At 47.1% G+C, this 10,193-nt stretch overlaps 1 long non-coding RNA gene across 3 annotated transcripts; it reads left to right on the top strand.

Annotated features, from left to right (window-relative positions):
• The first annotated feature begins 415 nt into the window (after positions 1-415).
• Positions 416-8,307, top strand: LOC133927301 (uncharacterized). Of its 3 annotated transcripts, none has more exons than XR_009911313.1 (3): positions 416-484; positions 868-1,579; positions 7,396-8,307. It is a non-coding gene; the product is annotated as an uncharacterized LOC133927301 (long non-coding RNA). The 3 variants fall into 3 exon arrangements; XR_009911312.1 differs by having other exon boundaries at positions 420-495; XR_009911311.1 differs by lacking the exon at positions 416-484 and having other exon boundaries at positions 502-1,579.
• The last annotated feature ends 1,886 nt before the right edge of the window (positions 8,308-10,193 follow it).

Below are 10,193 nucleotides of genomic sequence, written 5' to 3'. Positions count from 1 at the left end.
TATCGGATGGATCGCTCGATCCATCCAGACACTTCTTGTGCTCGCGTTTTTTTCTCTCTCTCTCTCTCCGTTGTGCGCTGTGTGTGCTGCTCGCTGTCCGCCGGGCTAGCCCAGCCTGCCGTCGCCGGCCTGCGCGCCGCCACCGCTGCTGCGTGCGCGCGCCGCTGCCGTGCGCCGTCGCTCTGGCCCCTGCTGTCGCCGTGCTCTGCGCCTGCGCATCGCGCTGCTGCCGCTCTCGGAGCCGTGCGCCGGGCCGCCGCTGCCGCTGCTGTGGCCATGCGCCGTCGTGCTGCCGTGCAGGCAAGCAAGCCGGCCGCCGTACCTCTGTGCTAGCAGCTGAGAGAGAGAAAACAAGCAGAGCAGCGCGGGAGAGAAGCCAGGAAAGAGAAGGGAAAAAGGAGAAGAGAGAAGAAGAAAAAAAAAAGAGGAAATTTTTTTTGGAAATTTTCGGTTTTTCGTCGGATTCATCGTCAATCCTTCGCAGGTGATTTCTCGGTAATTTCTGGACGTTTGTGGTTGGATTAAATCAAATCAATCAATTCCTGTCGTATTATTTCATGTGATCAATAGTCTGTTTCGTTTCGATAATTGTTATTGATTCGAAGATACGATATCCGAGTCAAAGTATTCTTTTCGTTCATCGGAGCAAAGTCTAATTAGTGAGAGCTTTGGTTCGACTCTGAATTGGAAATAGTATATCATTTCATGTGATACAGTTTTCTGTATAGTTTTCCGAAATATAGGCGTACCGATGGCGTTGACGTTATTCCTTTTCGGTAATTGGTTTAGGTGCTTTTGGCGTATTAGCGTGCGTCCTCTTCTTTTTCGTCGTTGTGGCATCTTTGTATTAATGGTGTGTTTGTTCAGGTGGTGCGACCTCACGTCACGACTAGTGCCCGGCTTCATCGTTGGTAAAGGCAAGTGATTGTAGTGAATGGCTACGCTTTAACCTCTTATTGGATTGCCCACATTCCTTAATTACAATGCATTCATCTAATCTGAATAACTGATTATGAGATGGTTACTATGTTGTTTATGTTTCCAGAAGTTTACTCGATGATGGATTTATGAAGTGCAGTAAGCACGATATGCCATTATGCAGTTGTTCATTATTGTTTAATGCAATGTTTTATTTCGAAGTCTCAAGCATATTCCGGGAGTTATGATAGTATGCTTGAAGCACGTCATACATATTCATCTCATGCATTGGAAGTTTGTCGCCGTCTTCTGGCCGCGACTGTACCGGTACAGTACCGTATGTTACCCGAGAAGGGGTACGGTGCACACCCTTACGTTACCCGAGGAGGGGTAAGGGTGAGGAGAGCATGTCATGTGCATGGTTATGTCTTCTTATGAAATTCAATGGGTTATTTGCATCAAATCTTATTTCCTTTAATTAGCTTGTATATAGATATATATGCAGCTCTGAAGGCTTATACCAACCGAATGTTAAATGATTAATGTTATCGTTGGACTTGCTTAGTCATAATTGTTTCTCCTAGTGTTGGCGGTCTGTTTCATTACTAGTTTCTATTTAGAATTGTTAGCACATTCATCTGTGGCTAATAGCTTTTGCAAAGTACCTTTCACTTGCTGAGATTTTCGAATCTCACCCGTGCTTTCTTTCCAGGTCCCTTTTGAGGTGTCAATCGCTTGCGGGGTGGGTAGCTACACGTCGCCTGCACGTTTACCTTCTCTCTTGATGCCCTGTTAGATATTGTCTTTTGCTCTGTAATGTATATAATGAGTTTGATGGTGGTTCAGTTGTTTGGTCGAGGCTTGTACCTCGTTGCCAGGATCTTTATTTTGCTAGTGTGATATTCTATATCTGTTCTGTCTGGTGTTGTTGCCTGTTATACCTCCACTTTTAGGGGAGGTGCTGCTAAAATTTTTCCCTTAGCTTTCGGCAGATTTTGTAGGTTGGCCTAAGTGACCCTCCGGGCTTGTTTTGGTCCCCGGGGTGTTACAGTTGGTATGAGGTTGGCTTCAACCAGATTGTTCAGTTCGTGCCCCATGTGGCACACGATGAGGCAGAGAAGGCTCGACGCTTCCGGCAGGGGCTTCGCCCTGCCATTCGCCACACACTTGGTGCCTTCCCTATCACTGACTTTCGTTCGATGGTGGAGCAGGCACTTGGTGTAGAGTTGCAGTTCAGCTACACTGATGATCTCCGTAAGACTTCCAGTGGAGACCAGTACAGAGGCCCTACGGAGAGAGGGGGCCATTCTAGTGGCCCTATGCAGAGGAAGGGAAAAGGCCATCGTTATCAGCCCTACCGTGGCAGCTCTGGGCCGTCACGTGCTCCAGGAGGGAGTGTGCCTCAGACCCGCCCCTTTGCCAAGCCTGGCATGGGCATGGTCTGCTTTCGTTGTGGTGATTCGCATCGTCGCAGCGAGTGCACTTGGCGTGGGAAGTGCTCCTTGTGTGGTCTGGAGAACCACAAGGACGTGGTGTGTAGGAAGAACCCCAACGCCAAGCTGCGTTGGGAGCCCGTATCGTCCTCAGCTGGAGGGCAGCACTCTGGGGGCTCGGTCCAGATGCTAGCTGCGCCTCCTACCCCGCAGTGTCTACCGGCGCCTTCTTCAGCTCTGTCGTCTGCCCCTACACCTCCACACGGGGTTTACTGGGTACCCCAGTTTTTCCCACCGCCGGGCCCGGTGCCACCGCAGTGGGGTTCCGCACCGACACGTTCGGGTGCGGGGACTTCTTCGTCACAGGCTGCTCCTGGGGTCTACGATGCGCCCGTAGTTGGGGGTGTGGACCGCGGTGACGTGGTGACAGGTATCATTTCAGTTGATTCTGTTGATGCTAGTGCTTTGTTCGACTCTGGCGCTAGTTTCTCGTTTGTCTCTGTGGGCTTTGCTGGTCGTGCTGGTCTTCTTGTGCAGGAAATTGATCAGGCCGTGGTGGTTAACTCACCGCGTGGCCTTATTACTAGTTGCAAGGTCTGTCCAGGCTGTCTTGTATCCTTAGCTGATGAGGAGTTCGTTGTGAATCTGGTGGTGATTCCCTTGGAGCCATTCGATGTCATTCTTGGCATGGACTGGCTATCTCAGTACCGGGCAGTGATCGATTGTTCATGGAAGACCATCACCTTGCAGACGCCATCTGGTCGAGAGGTGATCTTTCAGGGGAGTGCTATCCAGCACACTCTCTCGTTCCTGTGCCAAATGTTTCCAGATCGTAAGATGTTAAAATCTGGGATTCTTTGGTCGTTCGTTGATGGTGCAGAAGCAGAGGTGCACTTGGAGAATATTCCAGTTGTTTGTCAGTACCCTGATATTTTTCCCAGTGAACTTCCAGGATTGCCACCTGAGCGGGAAGCAATGTGTCGCATTGAGCTAGTCCCTAGTGCGAGGCCGATCTATAAGACCCCGTACCGGATGGCTCCAGTTGAGCAAGTGGAGTTGAAGAAGCAGCTAGATGAGCTCCTGGCTAAGGGCTTTGTTAGGCCGAGCACATCTCCTTGGGCTGCTCCGGTCTTGTTTGTGGAAAAGAAGGATGGCACCAAGAGGCTTTGTGTGGACTATCGGGCACTTAATCAAGTCACCATTAAGAACAAATATCCTATGCCTCGCATTGAGGTTCTCTTTGATCAGTTGAAAGGTGCTAAGGTATTCTCAAAAATTGATCTGCAGTCGGGTTACCATAAATTGCGGATCAGAGAGGAGGATATTGAGAAGACGGCTTTCAGCACGAGGTATGGACATTTCGAGTTTGTAGTTATGTCCTTTGGACTAACGAATGCTCCTGCTGCTTTTATGGAGGCAATGAACAGGATGTTTCATGAGTACCTTGATGTCTTCGTGGTGGTTTTCATCGATGATATCCTTGTCTATTCGAAGACTAAGGAGGAGCACGCTGTGCATCTTGGCTTGGTATTGGATACTCTTCGGAAGAACCAGTTTTATGCAAAACTCAAGAAGTGTGCCTTTTGGTTATCCGAAGTGGGTTTCCTTGGGCATGTTATCAATGAGAATGGTATCACCGTTGACCCAAAGAATGTTGCATCAGTGGTCAAATGGCGGAGGCCGATCAATGTGACTGAGGTCAGAAGTTTCCTCGGGCTCGCAGGCTATTATCGGCGTTTCGTGCAAGATTTCTCCATCATTGCTAAGCCAATGACCAGGCTCACTCAGAAGGGGATCCCTTTTACTTGGACTGATGAGTGTGAGGCATGCTTCCAGATGTTAAAGAATAAGTTGGTTAATGCGCCTATTCTTTCTTTGCCCGTGAGTGGCAAGCGCTACACCGTGTACACAGATGCTTCCCGAATTGGTTTGGGTTGTGTGCTGATGCAGGAGGGCCGTGTCATCGCTTATGCTTCCAGGCAGTTGAAGTCCCATCAGCAGAATTATCCCACTCATGATCTTGAATTAGCTGCGGTTGTCTTTGCATTGAAAACTTGGAGGCACTACCTTTATGGGGAGTCGTGTGACATTTTTACCGATCATAAGAGTCTCAAGTACATCTTCACTCAGCGAGAGCTGAATTTGAGGCAACGTAGATGGCTAGAGTTGATAAAGGATTATGATTTGGCGATTCAGTACCATCCAGGCAAGGCTAATGTGGTGGCTGATGCTTTAAGCAGGACAGGTGTCCCTAGGACGGTGATGTCTTTGATCTCAGAGTTTGAGCGGATGCATATATCTTTTTGTTTCGCCGGTGTTGCGCAAGAGGAGACACAAATGATCATTCAGACTGCCATACCCGAGCGTGTTCGTGAGGCTCAGCAGCATGATCGGCTCCTTTCTAATGTAAAGAAGAGGATCTCCGAGGGCCGGTCCCGTGAATTCAGTTTAGACGAGGATGGTGTAGTTCGTTTCAGAGGCCGTCTTTGTGTGCCCCAGAAGTCCGAGGTGAAGGCAGATATCCTTCATGAGGCTCACCGTACGCCATACTCTGTGCATCCGGGTGAGACTAAGATGTACCGTGATCTGAAGCAGCTCTTTTGGTGGAAGCGTATGAGGGTTGACATTGCTAAGTATGTTGCTTCTTGTGGTGTGTGCCAACAGGTGAAGGCCGAGCATAAGCGGCCTGCCGGTTTGTTGCAGCCTTTACCAGTTCCCGAGTGGAAATGGGAGTGTGTCGCGATGGACTTTGTGATTGGCTTGCCTCGCTCTCCTCGTGGTCGAGACGCTATATGGGTTATCGTGGACAGGCTTACTAAGTCCGCGCACTTTATTCCCATGAAGACGACTAACTCTGCGCATGATTTGGCTCCCTTGTATATTAGAGAAGTGGTTAGATTGCATGGAGTGCCGAAGTCAATTGTTTCGGATCGGGACTCCAAGTTTGTATCTCACTTTTGGCAGAGCTTGCAGAGTGCTTTGGGCACGAAGCTCACTCTTAGCACAGCTTTCCACCCTCAGACGGACGGTCAGTCAGAGCGGACAATCCAGACATTAGAAGATATGTTGCGTGCCTGCGTGTTGTCTTGGAAGGGTAGTTGGGAGGACCATCTAGCTTTAGTTGAGTTTGCTTACAACAACAGCTTTCAAGCAAGTATCAAGATGGCCCCTTTCGAGGCTTTATATGGCCGAAAGTGTGTTTCTCCTCTTTGTTGGAATGCGGTGGGTGAGAGATCTTTGCTTGGTCCAGACTTTGTTCAGCAGACCTCAGAAAAGGTGCAGGAGATTCGCCAGAATCTGTTGGCTGCTCAGAGCCGACAGAAGAGCTATGTTGATATTAGACGTCGTGATCTGGAGTTTGCTGTTGGAGATCTCGTGCTTCTCAGGGTATCGCCGACCAGGGGCATTGTTCGCTTTGGTACCACCGGGAAGCTCAGCCCGCGGTACATTGGTCCGTTTCCGATTGTGACTCGTGTTGGTAGTTTGGCTTATCGTCTGGAGTTGCCAGACTCGATGAGGGGTGTGCATAATGTGTTTCATGTTTCTATGCTACGAAAATATCTCCGCGACTCTGAGCATAAGATCGATTTGGAGTCTATCACGGTGGAACAGGATCTCGCCGTGGAGTGTCATCCGGTGTGCATCTTGGACTCATCTGAGCGAGTCATGAGGAGGAGGACCATCAAGTATGTGAAGGTCCTTTGGTCTAATCAGACTGAACGTGAGGCAACATGGGAACTTGAGGATCAAGTACGAAAGAAGTATCCCGAGCTCTTCGAAGCTGGTGAGTATTGTTGCTTATCGTCGTTTATGTTTTGTTGCCCTCTCTTATCGTAGAATCGGAGCAGCAGAATTCGGGGACGAATTCCGTTAAGGGGGGAAGAATGTAATAACAATTTATTTTGAGAAAAAAGAAGAAGAGAGAGTTGACAAAATTTGACTTTTTGATCCGTTGCTCGTATGGACGATCGGAGACCGTGGTTGCGTTCATCTTGTCGAGACGAACCCATTTTGCTATTCATATGTTCGTTCTGGGCACTGTGAGACCCGTAGCGAGCTCAATCAATTTAGACCGTTCGTTGTTTAAAAAAGAAAATAAATAAAAAAAAACGGGAAGATAAGTATCTGATGGATCGCTCGATCCATCCAGACACTTCTTGTGCTTGCGTTTTTTTCTCTCTCTCTCTCTCCGTTGTGCGCTGTGTGTGCTGCTCGCTGTCCGCCGGGCTAGCCCAGCCTGCCGTCGCCGGCCTGCGCGCCGCCACCGCTGCTGCGTGCGCGCGCCGCTGCCGTGCGCCGTCGCTCTGGCCCCTGCTGTCGCCGTGCTCTGCGCCTGCGCATCGCGCTGCTGCCGCTCTCGGAGCCGTGTGCCGGGCCGCCGCTGCCGCTGCCGTGGCCATGCGCCGTCGTGCTGCCGTGCAGGCAAGCAAGCCGGCCGCCGTGCCTCTGTGCTAGCAGCTGAGAGAGAGAAAACAAGCAGAGCAGCGCGGGAGAGAAGCCAGGAAAGAGAAGGGAAAAAGGAGAAGAGAGAAGAAGAAAAAAAAAAGAGGAAAATTTTTTTGGAAATTTTCGGTTTTTCGTCGGATTCATCGTCAATCCTTCGCAGGTGATTTCTCGGTAATTTCTGGACGTTTGTGGTTGGATTAAATCAAATCAATCAATTCCTGTCGTATTATTTCATGTGATCAATAGTCTGTTTTGTTTCGATAATTGTTATTGATTCGAAGATACGATATCCGAGTCAAAGTATTCTTTTCGTTCATCGGAGCAAAGTCTAATTAGTGAGAGCTTTGGTTCGACTCTGAATTGGAAATAGTATATCATTTCATGTGATACAGTTTTCTGTATAGTTTTCCGAAATATAGGCGTACCGATGGCGTTGACGTTATTCCTTTTCGGTAATTGGTTTAGGTGCTTTTGGCGTATTAGCGTGCGTCCTCTTCTTTTTCGTCGTTGTGGCATCTTTGTATTAATGGTGTGTTTGTTCAGGTGGTGCGACCTCACGTCACGACTAGTGCCCGGCTTCATCGTTGGTAAAGGCAAGTGATTGTAGTGAATGGCTACGCTTTAACCTCTTATTGGATTGCCCACATTCCTTAATTACAATGCATTCATCTAATCTGAATAACTGATTATGAGATGGTTACTATGTTGTTTATGTTTCCAGAAGTTTACTCGATGATGGATTTATGAAGTGCAGTAAGCACGATATGCCATTATGCAGTTGTTCATTATTGTTTAATGCAATGTTTTATTTCGAAGTCTCAAGCATATTCCGGGAGTTATGATAGTATGCTTGAAGCACGTCATACATATTCATCTCATGCATTGGAAGTTTGTCGCCGTCTTCTGGCCGCGACTGTACCGGTACAGTACCGTATGTTACCCGAGAAGGGGTACGGTGCACACCCTTACGTTACCCGAGGAGGGGTAAGGGTGAGGAGAGCATGTCATGTGCATGGTTATGTCTTCTTATGAAATTCAATGGGTTATTTGCATCAAATCTTATTTCCTTTAATTAGCTTGTATATAGATATATATGCAGCTCTGAAGGCTTATACCAACCGAATGTTAAATGATTAATGTTATCGTTGGACTTGCTTAGTCATAATTGTTTCTCCTAGTGTTGGCGGTCTGTTTCATTACTAGTTTCTATTTAGAATTGTTAGCACATTCATCTGTGGCTAATAGCTTTTGCAAAGTACCTTTCACTTGCTGAGATTTTCGAATCTCACCCGTGCTTTCTTTCCAGGTCCCTTTTGAGGTGTCAATCGCTTGCGGGGTGGGTAGCTACACGTCGCCTGCACGTTTACCTTCTCTCTTGATGCCCTGTTAGATATTGTCTTTTGCTCTGTAATGTATATAATGAGTTTGATGGTGGTTCAGTTGTTTGGTCGAGGCTTGTACCTCGTTGCCAGGATCTTTATTTTGCTAGTGTGATATTCTATATCTGTTCTGTCTGGTGTTGTTGCCTGTTATACCTCCACTTTTAGGGGAGGTGCTGCTAAAATTTTTCCCTTAGCTTTCGGCAGATTTTGTAGGTTGGCCTAAGTGACCCTCCGGGCTTGTTTTGGTCCCCGGGGTGTTACAATAGATGTCGTCAACCACCTTCAAACCGGGTATGAACTTCTTTAGCCAGTTCACCTGCCCCGTTGCCTCATAACACGCTACAAACTCGGCATACATTGTGGACGATGTAGTGACGGTTTGTTTTGAGCTTTTCCATGAAATAGCTCCCCCTGCGAGAGTGAATACATATCCAGACGTGGATTTTCTATCATCTCCCGCATAATCAGAATCAGAATATCCCACTATATGGAGTGAATCTGATCTTCTATACGTCATCATGAGGCCTTTCGTTCCTTGCAAATAACGCAAGACTTTCTTTACTAATTTCCAGTGTTCTGTTCCAGGATTGCTCTGGAATCTGCCAAGTAACCCGGTAACAAATGCCAAGTCAGGGCGCGTGCATACTTGAGCATATTGTAAGCTTCCGACAGCTGAAGCATATGGAACCGTTTTCATTTGATCGATCTCATACTGGTTCCTGGGGCATTGAAAATCCCCATATCTGTCGCCCTTGACTATAGGAGCAGGTGAGGGACTACATTTGTGCATACTAAATTTCTTTAAGATCTTCTCTATGTATGCCTTTTGTGATAGTCCTAATACCCCTTTACTTCTATCTCGGTGAATCTCGATCCCTAGAACGAACGAAGCTTCACCAAGATCTTTCATATCAAATTTCGAGGACAAAAACTTCTTTGTCTCCAGTAGTAGACTGACATCACTACTAGCAAGTAAGATATCATCTACATACAGGACAAGGAAGATGAACTTCTCATTCTTAAACTTTGCATAGATACAATTGTCCTCTACATTCTCTTTAAACCCAAAATTCCTTATTGTCTGATCAAACTTCAAGTACCACTGTCTTGAAGCTTGTTTCAATCCATAAATGGATTTCTTTAGGCGGCATCCCATTCGTTCTTTTCCATCCATGACAAATCCTTTCGGTTGTGCCATGTAAACATTTTCCTCCAAGTCCCCGTTGAGAAATGCCGTCTTTACATCCATCTGATGTAATTCTAAATCGTAATGTGCCACTAACGCCACTATGATTCTGAAGGAATCCTTACATGAGACTGGAGAAAAGGTCTCATTGTAATCAATCCCTTCTCTTTGCGTAAAGCCTTTTGCCACAAGTCGCGCTTTATATCTCTCTATATTCCCTTGGGAGTCAAGTTTGGTTTTGTAGACCCATTTACAGCCTACTGTTTTGGCTCCTTTAGGAATTATTTCCAAGTCCCAAACTTTATTGGCATTCATAGATTTCATTTCATCTTCTATGGCCTCAAGCCACTTTGATGAATGATCACTTCTCATGGCTTCTTCAAATGAGGTGGGATCATCCTCCATTTGAAATTCTTCAGTGTTGTACACTTCATAATCAGCAGGAATAGCTGATCTTCTAACTCTTTGAGACCTTCTAGGGGCCTCCACATTTGGCACATCTTCTGTTTGAGGCTGTTGTTGCTCCCCCTCATGTGTGGCAATAGGTTCTACAGGATCCTGAAGAACAGGTTCATCATCGTCATTCATTATTGCCACAGGTGGAATAACAACAGGTGCTGGCACCACAGTATCTTGCACTGTCGGTGCAGTGACAGCAGGTAGTGAGAAAAATGGCTCATGAATCATCGGAGTGGGTGCATACACCCGCTTCTCTTCAAGGTCAATTTCTCGAGCTACCATGCTCCCCCTCATCATTTCATCCTCTAGGAAGACAGCGTGTCTCGTTTCTACAAACTTTGTATGTCTGTCTGGACAGTAGAAACGAAA

This window comes from Phragmites australis, chromosome 8, assembly GCF_958298935.1.
Source record: "Phragmites australis chromosome 8, lpPhrAust1.1, whole genome shotgun sequence".
Classification (NCBI taxonomy): Eukaryota; Viridiplantae; Streptophyta; class Magnoliopsida; order Poales; family Poaceae; genus Phragmites; species Phragmites australis.
The sequence above is the reverse complement of the archived record's forward strand: the minus strand, read 5'-3'. Positions and strand labels throughout refer to the sequence as shown.